Source organism: Pleurodeles waltl, chromosome 5, assembly GCF_031143425.1.
Source record: "Pleurodeles waltl isolate 20211129_DDA chromosome 5, aPleWal1.hap1.20221129, whole genome shotgun sequence".
In the NCBI taxonomy this organism is placed as follows: Eukaryota; Metazoa; Chordata; class Amphibia; order Caudata; family Salamandridae; genus Pleurodeles; species Pleurodeles waltl.
The window spans coordinates 730,259,639-730,271,914 of NC_090444.1; positions in this window are offsets into that span (position 1 = coordinate 730,259,639).

A 12,276-nucleotide genomic window follows, 5' to 3' on the forward strand; every position below is an offset into this window, starting at 1 on the left:
GTCACATTTGTACACAATTGCATCTACATGCCAACAGTAGTGGTAAGCCAGTGAGGAGTATTATCTATTGCCATTTACCACTGTTAAGTGGATGAGGCAGGGGTGATGGGCCACTGTTTGGGACTGAGAAATTGGAAGTTGTCACTGCCATCACAAAGGATTCTGGGACTTGTAGTGCAGTGGACTAGCTGAGACAGACAAGGGTCTAACGCACCATGCAGATTGCACATACTTGGGACAACATTCATGGTCACATTTGTGGAGTATCACAGACTTTGCTCATTTGTTGTCATTGATCCTATTATCCAATATTACTTGGCACCACATTGAGGTCATCACTTACATGCAGCCCATTGAGCAGGTAGGGGTGTATGGTGGAGTGGACTTCCCTCTCAAGTGGGGTGAGTTGGAGGTGGGCTCCAGTTGGTACACCAGGAAGGGCTCTGGCCACCTCTATCTTGGTGTACTTCTCCTACACCCTCCTCTTCTCATCCTGCCACTTCTTTTTGATCTCAGTCAAAGTCCGTATGTCCTCCCCTAATGCAGTGACTGTTGTGGCCAACTGCTGCCATAGGGCTGCCATCTGTGTGTAACTGCTGCTTTAGGGTGGTAGGCCATGCAGACTTTTGTAGTTTCTGAACATGTATCTGAGCATCATGGTGGTCTCCTCCTCAGTGTAGTTTCTCTTCCTCCTAGAAGGTAGCATGACTTCTAAGTATTCAGAGCAGGCAGGTGCATTGTAGTTGTGGAGAAAGCAAAGCCTTGCTTGTGTGCTGCTTTTAGCTGTTTTTTAGTGCAGGGTTGCAGGTGGCAATGATGATGTACAAGTGCATGTAATTTCAATGAATCCAGCCCAGGGTCAGATGATCCACCTCGAGTGTGCATGATCTGCCTGGAGTGCGGATACTCTGCCCCGAGTGCAGATGAATCGCCCGAGTGTGGATGAGTTGCCCCAAGCGTGAATGCTCTGCTCCAAGTGTGAATGATCTGGCCCAAGTGTGGATGTAAATATACTACTCGTATCTTTCCTTTGTGAATACTGAAAATTTTAAGTTTACCTTTGTGAATCAGGCCCTAAGTTTGTCTCACAAATATCCAGATATAACATTGGTATCTTTTGTGAATTAGTTTCCGAGGATATATTGCAACTATATAGTGAAAGGGTTCAATCACAGAACTTGAGTCAGAGTCAGTGGAAGGCCTTGTTAACACAACAGAAAGATGGCAATATAGTCATTACACCTTTGGTTAAGGGAGAAAACATGGTTATGCTGTCAAGGGAGAATTATGTTTAAGAAGCATACAGGCAGCTTCATGATGTGTCATGCTATGAAAAAATGGATAAATCATATGACATGGATTTTCAGAACAGGTATTTTGAACATCTTATTGAGTGATCTACAGGAGAGGGAGTGCACCTAACCTGACAGACACAACACCAGGCACAGACTGGGTGGAGGTTGCGGACACTGTAGTGGGGGGAGGGCATTGAACTGGACACCTCTGGCTGGAGGGGAGGAATTGTACTCTCCCACTGAAACACAAGACCAAGACCTGCCTGAGCTGTCCCCAAGATGGGATGAATCAACACCTTGGCCTGCCTCTAAACCCTCCCTCCCTCTTGAGGCCCTCAATCTATTGGGGCCATAGCTGCACCCCCTGCCATAAGTCCCCCTCCAAGCGCCTGCCCCACTGCCCCAAGGAGCATCCGTGTCCCCGACACCCCACATCCCTCATGTGCAAACCAAACCCCTCCCTGTAGGTTACCCCTGTGGCTGCATCCCGGGAATAGATGGTGGCATCTGAGGGTGAGCATGGCATTGCACTCTGCTTCTACAGCAAATCCTTGAGAAACTGCATAGGTCCAGAGAGGAAAATGCTTGTGCCAAGGTCACCCTCAATACCACCCTCACTTCCTTGGGTGCAGCCATGATGTCTGCTCTGTCTCAGCGTCCCTCCCATATCACTCTCTACGTGCCTCCCTGTTCGTCCTCCTACACTGTTTCCCTTCATACCCCTTGCGTGTTCCAGTCCCATGGGGTATCAGGTCCTCTACCGGCCTGCCAGGAAGATGCCACAGATGCAGAGGATCTTATTGTCATTGAAAAGGATGATGACCAGGATGATTTGTGACTGGACAATATACTGTGAATGCATATTTGTTTTAGCCCTTGTATATGGACTGATTCCCCTGACGTTTTCAGATGTGTTTTATTTATTTTATCCCACCCCCTCCAAGTCCTCTGCCAAATCCATATGAAGAGCATTATTTGATTTCATTTCTGCCTGCAATATGGATGGTGTGTTTTTTCATTCAAATCATATTTATATATAAAAAAGCACAGTGTCATGTAGTTCATTGAATTTGCTGAAATCGACGTATGGAAGTATATGTCTGGAGTGGTTTAGCTATGCCGTCAACATGATACCTTTGTACACAGATGGTTCTACTAATAAACATTTCTTAGCCACGTTTATCAACACATATATGGTCTACAACCACAATAAGCAATTGACCATCATCAACTATAACTCAACTCAATTTGAATGTGGAGAATGTCTTTTATTTACATTGTTCAGAGCAAACATATGTTACAGTGCTCATGGGAAATCTTGTTTGCACCTTCTCAATTTTGGTGGTGAGTTTCTTTGTGAGGTTGAGCGTTTCTTGGGGTTCTGAGGTGCAGGTGGGTGCCTGTATGGGGGGGGAGTGTTCCCTGGACAGGGAGTGGTGGTCCCTGTATGGAGGGTGCTTTTTGGACAGGGGTGGTGGTCCTGCTAAGGGGGAGCTTCATGGGGTGGTGGTCCCTGTACAGGGGAGTGCTTCTTGGATAGGGGGTAGTGGACCCTGGACGGGGGTGCTTCCTGGACAGGGGGTGTGGGTCCCTGTACAGGGGGAGGACATGACTGCGCAGTGGGGGGCATGTGCAAGAGGAGTGTTGCAATCATAGATTGATGGGGCTGTAGGAAAGTCCTCCTTTTTGCCCTGGTCACCCCCATACGGCTTGGACAGATACTGGTAGTTACTGACTCTTGTCTGTGCCCTGGGTACTGCTACCCAGTCCCAGGGCCAGTGCGCTGTGTAAAGTGGATATGCAAATTAGGTTAATTATAATTGGCAGTATCAACCTACCTATGGGTCCGTAGTATATAGTAGGTCATGTAGATTTAGGGACCCCAGCACTAGTAGTGCGCCCATAGGTGCACTGCTGAGATGCCCAGCATTATTTTAAAGGCAGGCTTACCTTGCTGGCTGCTTTTAGAGCGAAGTTACCTTTGAATTCAACTTTGGAATTAAAAGTACTTCTAAAGTCTTTAACAACCTTATTTTTACCTATAGGCCACCCCTAATGTGCGCCCAAGGTGTCCCCAGGGTTGGGTGCAGTGTAACTATAAGCAGGGACCTTATAAAAGATGTTTTACACATTGTAGTAAATGAGCTCTAAAGGCTAAAATGGGAAGACTTCATTTTTAATTAATAAAGCCTGTTGGAAATGACCTTTTTTGCAGGATTATCGCCTGTCATTTTGCCTTCTGACCTGGTATACTGGACTCTGTTTTTGCTGTTTTTTTCTCTCTATGCACTGTACCACTGCTAATCAATGCTAAAGTGCAAGTGTTCCCTATATAAATTGTACTGTTGATTGGTTTATCTATGATTGGAATATCTGATTTACTAGTAAGTCCCTAGTAAAGTGCACTAGAGGTGCCCATGGCCTATAAATCACTGATTGTGCCACCCACATAAGTAGCCCTCTGAACAAGTCTCAGACCTGCCACTGCAGTGTCTGTGTGTGCAGTGTTAAACTTCCAATTTGACCTGGTAAGTGTACCCACTTGCCAGGCCAAAACCTTCCCGTTTACTACATGTAAGGCACCCCTAAGGGAGGCCTTAGGTAGCCCCATGGGCAGGGTACAGTGTATGTTAAAGGTGGGGCATTTACTGATGTGTGTTACATGTCGTAAAAGTGAAATACTGCTAAATTCAGTCTTCAGTGCTGCAAGGCCTAGCTCTCTCATAGGTTAACATGGGAGCTGTCTTTAAATAACTTTAAAGTGTAGATCCCCTTTGAGAGCAGATAGAAATGTGGAGTTTGGCGTCTCTGAACTCCAAATTTAAAAATACATCTTTTAGTAAAGTTGGTTTTTAGATTGTTAGTTTGAAAATGCCACTTTTAGAAAGTAGACATTTTCTTTCTTAAACAATTCTGTGACTCTGCCTCTTTGTGGATTCCCTGTCTGGGTCAGTTTGACAGTTGGTCTGTTTCCACCTCTCCTCTAGACAGTGACACAAAGGGAGCTAGGGTGTAGGCTGCTGATCCTGATGAGCCATCTGAGCTGGAGTGGCGGGATGAGTGGTCAGTTACACCTTAAAGTACTGTGCCTGCCCTCACACAATGCAGTCTCCAACCCCCTGGTGTGTGTTTGGGGCCTGGCCTGGGCAAGGCAGGATCTTGCAAACAAGAGAAACTTCCCTTTGAAGTTTCCAACTTCAAAGGTAGAAAGGAGTATAAGTATTGGACCCAACACCCCAGACTTTTAGAATCTTTCTGGAATCAAAAGGAACCTCTGCCAAGGAGAAGAGCTGAAGGGCTGGAGGAGGAGTACTGCCCCTTTGCTGTGTTGCTTTGCTGGGCTGACCTTCAGTTGCTGTTTCTGCCTAAAAAAAGAGGGCAAAGAGTGAATTTGCTGTTCATCCTGCTTGAGAAAGTTTTCCAAGGGCTCCGAGTATAGCTTGCCTCCTGTTGGAAGTCTTAGGGACACCAAAGACTTCAATTTCATCTGCCTACCGCTTTGGGAACTGTGTGTTTTGTGCTGTTCAAGAAGAAAAACCACCCGACGCATCAACGATGCTGCTGGCCTGCACCGTGACCTGCCGAAACCACATAGAGCCGCACTGCCACGCTTTGCACCGTGACCCAGGTCTCACCGACGCTGTCATCTGACGTCGCCACAGAGCCGCTGCTCTCACCGTGACCTGTGGGCCCGCACTCCGGCATTGCCTTGCCCACACCGCAGCCTGGGAATTCCCACCGTCGCCACTCCTGCTGACACCGGCGCCGCTCCCTGCAGCTCTGCCTGTGGACACCGCTAGTGAGGAACACAAAGCACTGTCCTGTCCCGCACCGCAGCCCTGGTCCCCCGAAGCCAGCACCATCGACTTCAATGTTGTCACCAGGCATCCCTGCTTGCACTGTGACCCAGGGACACTGCATGGAACCTCTCCCGTACCGCCAACTTACCTACTGACGACAGGGCTTCAGCAACAGCGATGCTGCTGCCTGCACGTGACCTGGTGACACTGCACATCATACCGCCCCACACCACACCGCAACCCTGGTGTCAACGACGCCACTTGATGCTGTCACTGAGCCGCTGCCTGCACCGTGACCTGTGGGCACAACACGTCGCATCATCCCGCTTAGTACCGCAGCCCCAATGCCATCCATGCCAGCACTTCTGACTTCATCAGCCCGGTGTTTGATCCGCAACGCATGTGACTTCAAGGGCCCAACGACCCCCGCACTGACTCCAGAAAAGACACTGCAATGCCATTCTCGGGAGCTCATTTCGAGGATCATGGCACCCTGCAAATACAAAGGTACTTTTTTGCTGGTCTTCCCGAAACCGTAGCTGGCCTGCAACATTGCAGCCAACCTGAACTGTTAGTTTTGTTGATCACAGTGCTGTGATAACCCCAGGTGGAACTATCGACTTCAAGGAACTGTATTTTTAAGTTAATTTTTGGAAAATTCATATCTTGATTACTGTACGTTGGATTTATCTTGTTTTGGTCTTGTTTTATATAGATACATTTTGGCTATTTTTCTAAAACTTTTGTAGTGTTTTCGCTGTATTACTGTGTGTTATGTGCAAATGCTTTACACATTGCTTCTGAGATAAGCCTGACTGCTCATGCCAAGCTTCCAAGGGGGTGGGCAAGGGTTATCTGAGCAGGCATCTCCCTTATCCTGACTAGAGTGAGGGTCCCTACTTGGAAAGGGTGCAAACCGACTGCCAACTAGAGACCCCATTTCTAACAAAGCCTCAAAAGGAGCTAAACATTTCTGGTTTGGTAGCAAACTGATTGTTATTATAAATCCAACATCTTGCCATCATTGAATTTAATATAACTAGTTCAGGGAAAGAGTTTTAGAACTCTATCTGAAAGTTGCCAACTTCAGCTCTGTAGTGTCCTTCTCTGAATGGCCAGCCTCTGGCAGCCTGGCCAGGCTGCCTTGGTGAGGTGTGACATGGTCTGGGCTGAGGACAAAGGAAGTGCCTGGGGGCAGAGATCAGCCTCAGCAGATGGTAAAACAGGAGGGGGAGAGCAGCCAAACTGGACTTCAAAGGAGGGAAGGACATTTGGAGCAGCTCAGGACCTTCCCCATTTCTTACAAATACAGTCAACCAGGTGCCTCCTTGAATAGATTAGGAGAGGGCAGGAACAGTGTGTGTTTAGGAATTTTAGCCACGCCACTGGGTGGACTCAACCAGACCTAACCTCCAAAATTGAATTTCTTCCATGTTGGATTTGCCACACTTCCCAGGAAGTGGTCATCCAGGAGGGTGGTAGTCTGCCTGTGATTGGACAGTTGCCCTACTCCTGCTTTCCACTCCAGGAGCCAGTATAATTATGGCAATGCTGTACTCACACCTCAGATCCCTATCAGGAACAAAGACAAGAAAAAGAAGGACTGTCCTGCTGGACCCCTGACCTGCACTCGGACACTGCACTCTGAAGGACTACACGAGCTGCACACTTTGGCTTCACCACAAAAATGACTTTGTCATCCTTCAACTGGTTCAAGAAGGGACTCCCTGTTTGATACAGGTAGAAAATAGCTAACCAGATTCCCCTGCACCAAAACCTGAAGACACTGACCAGCTGACCACTGTCCAGTGGTCATTTTTGAGTTTGAGCCAGGTGCATTCTGAGAGCTGGAGTCCTAACCCTCAAAGATCAACTCAGAGCTTCTGGAACCTTGGGGTGAGCTGTGGATTCCTAAATGACCTTCAAAGACCTTCTGGAAGAAGATCCAGAAGTTTGGAGAAGATTGGAGAACTTTTGGAAAAAGCTCCATAAAGGAATCGACCCGACATTGTGAGTCAAACCGGCTAACGTCGTTTGCAACCTGGCCTGACTTGCAGGTTTGTCCAGCTGAAAATTTCCCGAGCCCCAGACTTCCAAAATTTCACTGGGGGCTCCTGGAAAGGCAGTCCCTTGGCATCAACTCGAAATCGGCTTGTTGTGGACGGTCGTTCAACGTCAGAGAGAAAAATCTCCAAAAAACTGACAAAGTCCAAACGTTAAAAGTTGCCTGGGACTTCCCATGCAGCATATCCGGGGAAGGCTCCAGGGACATAGGATCAAATTTCAACTTTGGCCCAGATGCGGCCCAGATGAAGATTTCGACCCTAAAAAATCATCTAAGACAGAAGGTAGAATTCTTCACCAAGGTCTCCTGCGATACGTATCCGAAGAGAGCTCCAGAAAGGTCAGATCGGATTGGTAACTTTGTCCTGGTGAGAAAAATCTTCAAGAAAAAGACTAGGGGGGTCATTACAACATTGGTGGTAAAAGCCGCTTACCACCGTGCAGAAGACCGCCAACACACCGCCGCAGCAGCGGAATTCCGCCACAGCTATTATGACCCACATCTCGAAATCCGACAAAAATCAGACACCCACACAAGTCCGCCACACCAAAGGTCAGTGATAAACTGGCGAAAACAAAACCTCCACCGTCACGCCAACAGAAATACGCCCACACTATCACAACACACAAATCCAGTCTTTCAACCGCAGTATTCCATTGGCGGTACACATCGCCGCGCTCAAAATACACACACTCTTACAAAACACTGCCACATTGGACAATTCAAAATACACACACCTGATACACATACACACACCACTCCCACACACCCAATACAATATAAAACACACACCCACATCACCGAGAGAAAGCCAGAGAGAGACACCAGCATCCACAAACTCCATCCACTACATATCACCACACTTATCACCACACACACCACCCCACACATCACCTACACGACCCCATGGCACGGCAAAGACACCCCAGGTTCTCGGAGGAGGAGCTCAGTGTCATGGTGGAGGAAATCGTCCGGGTGGAGCCACAGCTATTTGGAGCACAGGTGCAGCACACCTCAATTGCAAGGAAGATGGAGCTATGGCGAAAAATGGTCGACAGGTTCAACGCAGTGGGACAATGCCCAAGAAATCGGGACGACATCAGGAAGAGGTGGAACGACCTACGGGGGAAGATGCGTTCCGTGGTCTCCAGACACCACCTGGCGGTACAGCGGACTGGCGGCGGACCCCCACCTCCTCCCCCACAACTAACAACATGGGAGGAGCAGGTCTTGGTGATTCTGCATCCTGAGGACCTCGCAGGAGTCGGTGGAGGAATGGACTCTGGTAAGTCAAACCTTTAACTACAATATCCCCCACCCTACCTGCATGCTATCACAGACCCCCACCCTCGCCCCCTCCCCTATCACTCCAACTCCTCACAAATGTACTAATATCACAAACCACACATCCCAACACCAAGCCCTGCATGCAACACCAACGCATGGACACCCATCACTAAAGCATGCACACTGCACATACGCATACACCCCCCTAAACCATTATCACACAAGCCCCCACACAGGAATGCTAGCACTGGGGTACACGGTCACCCACCCATTGCACACCATGACACACACAGATGCAATAATCATGCTTTTACACCCCTGCAGGACCACTGCCCAACGTCATCAGACAGGAGGATCCAGACATCTCCACCCCACCCACAGAAGAGGCCCACAGTGATGACAGCAGCTCTGTCCAACTGGATCAAGATGACCAGCCTGGACCATCGTGGGCCTCAGGACAGTAGGTTCCCCTCACACAGGCACAGGCCACCACAGACCTTCCACCCTCTGGTAACACCAGCACAGCACCCACCCAGCGGGCCCATACCTCCGTCCCCAGGACACGTCAATCAGCTGTGTGTCCACCACTACAGGGAACCCAGGATAACCCACCACCCCAACAACAACAGGGACCTGGGGGCAGTGGCAGTGGGCACACGGTCCAGGGGACGGAGGCACAGGAACACAGGGGAACTGGGAGGGCTGCTGTGCGACATGGGGCGGACAGGCCAAGGGAACCCACTCTCCACGAGGCCCTCTCCTCCATCATGGGAGCATACCACAACTCCCAGGAGACGATGGCAACGGTCCTGGCCAAGTTTCAGGAGACCCAGCGCATGCAGGAGGAACAGTATTTGGGGTTCAGGGAGGAACTCAGAACCATTAGCTCCACCCTGGGCACCATCGTAGGGGTGCTGAAGGAAATACTTAACACCAGGAGGGACACTGTGGCACTCCAAGGGGCCCCTGACACTAGCATGGACGATGAACTGCCCACCACCTCCGCCGGCGCTAGTGGACAGGAGGCACCGCCACAGGACCACCACACCAGCACCCCACCCCCTGCAGATGGAGAACCACCCCGCAAGCGGTCCCTGAGATCCAGGAATAAGACTGAGCACGATGCCAAGACCCCCGCCAAGAAATGAGACCACCCTGATTGTCAAACCACTGTCCCACTTTGTCACCCTGTCTATATTGGAACTGCCCCAGCTCCACTTCCTATGCCCATATGGGCAATGCACCTGTGAGACTAATAGACTGGACTCTGCCATGGACACTCCTCCGCCATCACCCCTCACTATTTAACTCCCCCCACCAATATTTTGTATGTAAATAAACACACCTAAAGCACCAAAAGATCTGGAGTCTGTCTGTGATATAGAAATAGTGTATTTGCAATTACAGTGACAAAATTTCCAGGAAATAGTAATGTCAACATACCAATGTCAGACAGCTCTAGTCCATGAGGAATCTAAGCAGATGACACACGTTGGAAACCACACCTGTGAAATCGTAAGGGAAAATGACAACTCAGTGACCATACACTGGGTGAAATCGACAGACAGGATAGAGGTAGAAGTGTAAAAGTACTTGTAGTAGGCAGGAATGTATTCTCACCTGTGTGTCACTGGAAATATTGCTGGATGACTGAGTCCCTGTTGTCAATGTCTTCTTCCTCTGCTTCCTCCTCATCACTGTCCACAGGTTCCACAGCTGCCACAACATCGCCATCTGGACCATCCTCCTGCAGAAAAGGCACCTGTCGTCACAAAGCCAAGTTGTGAAGCATACAGCAGGCCACGATGATCTGGCACACCTTCTTTGGTGATTAGAATAGGGATCCACCTGTCATATGGAGGCACCTGTACCTGGCCTTCAGGAGGCCGAAGGTCCGCTCGATCACCCTCCTAGTCCGCCCATGGGCCTCATTGTAGCGTTCCTCTGCCCTGGTCCTGGGATTCCTCACTGGGGTCAGTAGCCATGACAGGTTGAGGTAACCAGAGTCCCCTAATAGCCACACCCGGTGCCTCTGGAGTTGACCCATCACATAAGGGATGCTGCTATTCCGCAGGATGTAGGCGTCATGCACAGAGCCAGGGAACATAGCATTTACTTGGGAGATGTACTGGTCTGCCAAACATACCATCTGTACATTCATGGAATGATAAATCTTCCGGTTCCTGTACACCTGTTCACTCCTGTGGGGGGGGACCAAAGCTACATGGGTTCCATCAATGGCACCTATGATGTTGGGAGAAGTCACCTTTCACTGTAGGCAAGTCCTCCACCTGAGGGAAAACGATGTAGCTCTGCATGCGTTTCAGCAGGGCAGACAACACTCTGGACAACACGTTGGAAAACATAGGCTGGGACCTCCTTGATGCCATGGCCACAGTTGTTTGAAAAGACCCACTTGCAAGGAAATGGAGCACTGATAGCACCTGCACTTGAGGAGGGATTCCTGTGGGATGGTGGATTGCTGACATCAGGTCAGGCTCCAACTGTGTACACAGTTCCAGGATTGTGGCACGGTCAAACCTGTAGGTGATGATCAAACTTCTTTCCTCCATTGTCGACAGGTCCACCAGCGGTCGGTACACCGGAGGATGCCGCCATCTCCTCACATGTCCCAGCGGACGGTGCCTATGAAGGACAACAGCGACCACAGAGTCAAACAACTCAGAGGTATGTACCCACAGTCTAAACAGAACACCATTCATACACAAAATGTGTCCTGTATGTGTGTTGTGAGACTAGGCCTAGGTATGTGTGACGCAGTTGGTAATTAGGCCATGTGGGCCCCTGAAATGGCAGCTGCCTGACCTGGAAAGTGGGACAATGGGATGTGAGGTAATTGCGCTGGCTTGGACACTGTCGCGGTAGGCGGTCGAAGACCGTGACACAAAGCTGCATTGGTTAACATTGGACCCTATGGGTCCCAGGAGCCAATGACGATGTACGCCGGCGGTGATGGTACACACCGCCGCGGACGTGACCGCCATTTTCTAACTGTTGAATCACTCGATACCTGATCTTCGACAGGAGAGGACCTACACTGCACGTGCTGCTGTGACCTCGGTCTGAAAGAGACAATGGCTCGTGCGTCTGGGGAAAGGGCCCCTGCCTTCACTGCAGAGGAGTTGGAGAAGCTCGTCAACGGGGTCCTCCCCCAGTACACACTACTCTACGGTCCTCCAGACCAACAGGTAAGTACACAGGGAGCATGTTGTATGGCCTATGCCTGTGTGGAGAGGGCTGGTTGCAAGAAGGAAGGGGGCACAGTTCTGCGTGAATGAAAGACTGTGAATGCATGTGCCACATGGCAAGGGTAGGGATTCACTTTGACGGTGCAGTTGGTAATGACTTCTCTTCTTCCCCTGTACATTTCATGTAGGTCAGCGCCCACCAGAAGAAGGATATTTGGCGTGCCATCGCCAAGGACGTCCGGACCCTGGGGGTCCACCACAGACGGAGCACCCACTGCCGGAAAAGATGGGAGGACATTCGCCGCTGGAGCAAGAAGACAGCGGAGGCTCAGCTGGGGATGGCCTCCCAACGTGGGAGGGGTGCCCGTCGAACCATGACCCCCCTGATGTTCCGGATCCTGGCGGTGGCCTACCCGCAGTTGGATGGGCGCTTGAGGGCATCACAGCAGACACAAGGGGGTGAGTACACTATCATTCAGCGGACTTTGAGCGCAGTGAAGGTGTCTGGGTGGGGGAGGAGGGCTGTGGGTTCCCCTAGGCCAGGGCGAGTTCCGTAGGCTAAGCCCATTCGTAAGGCATGGCCCAGTGGCCCCCCACCCCACCTCTGTAGAGTGCCAAGT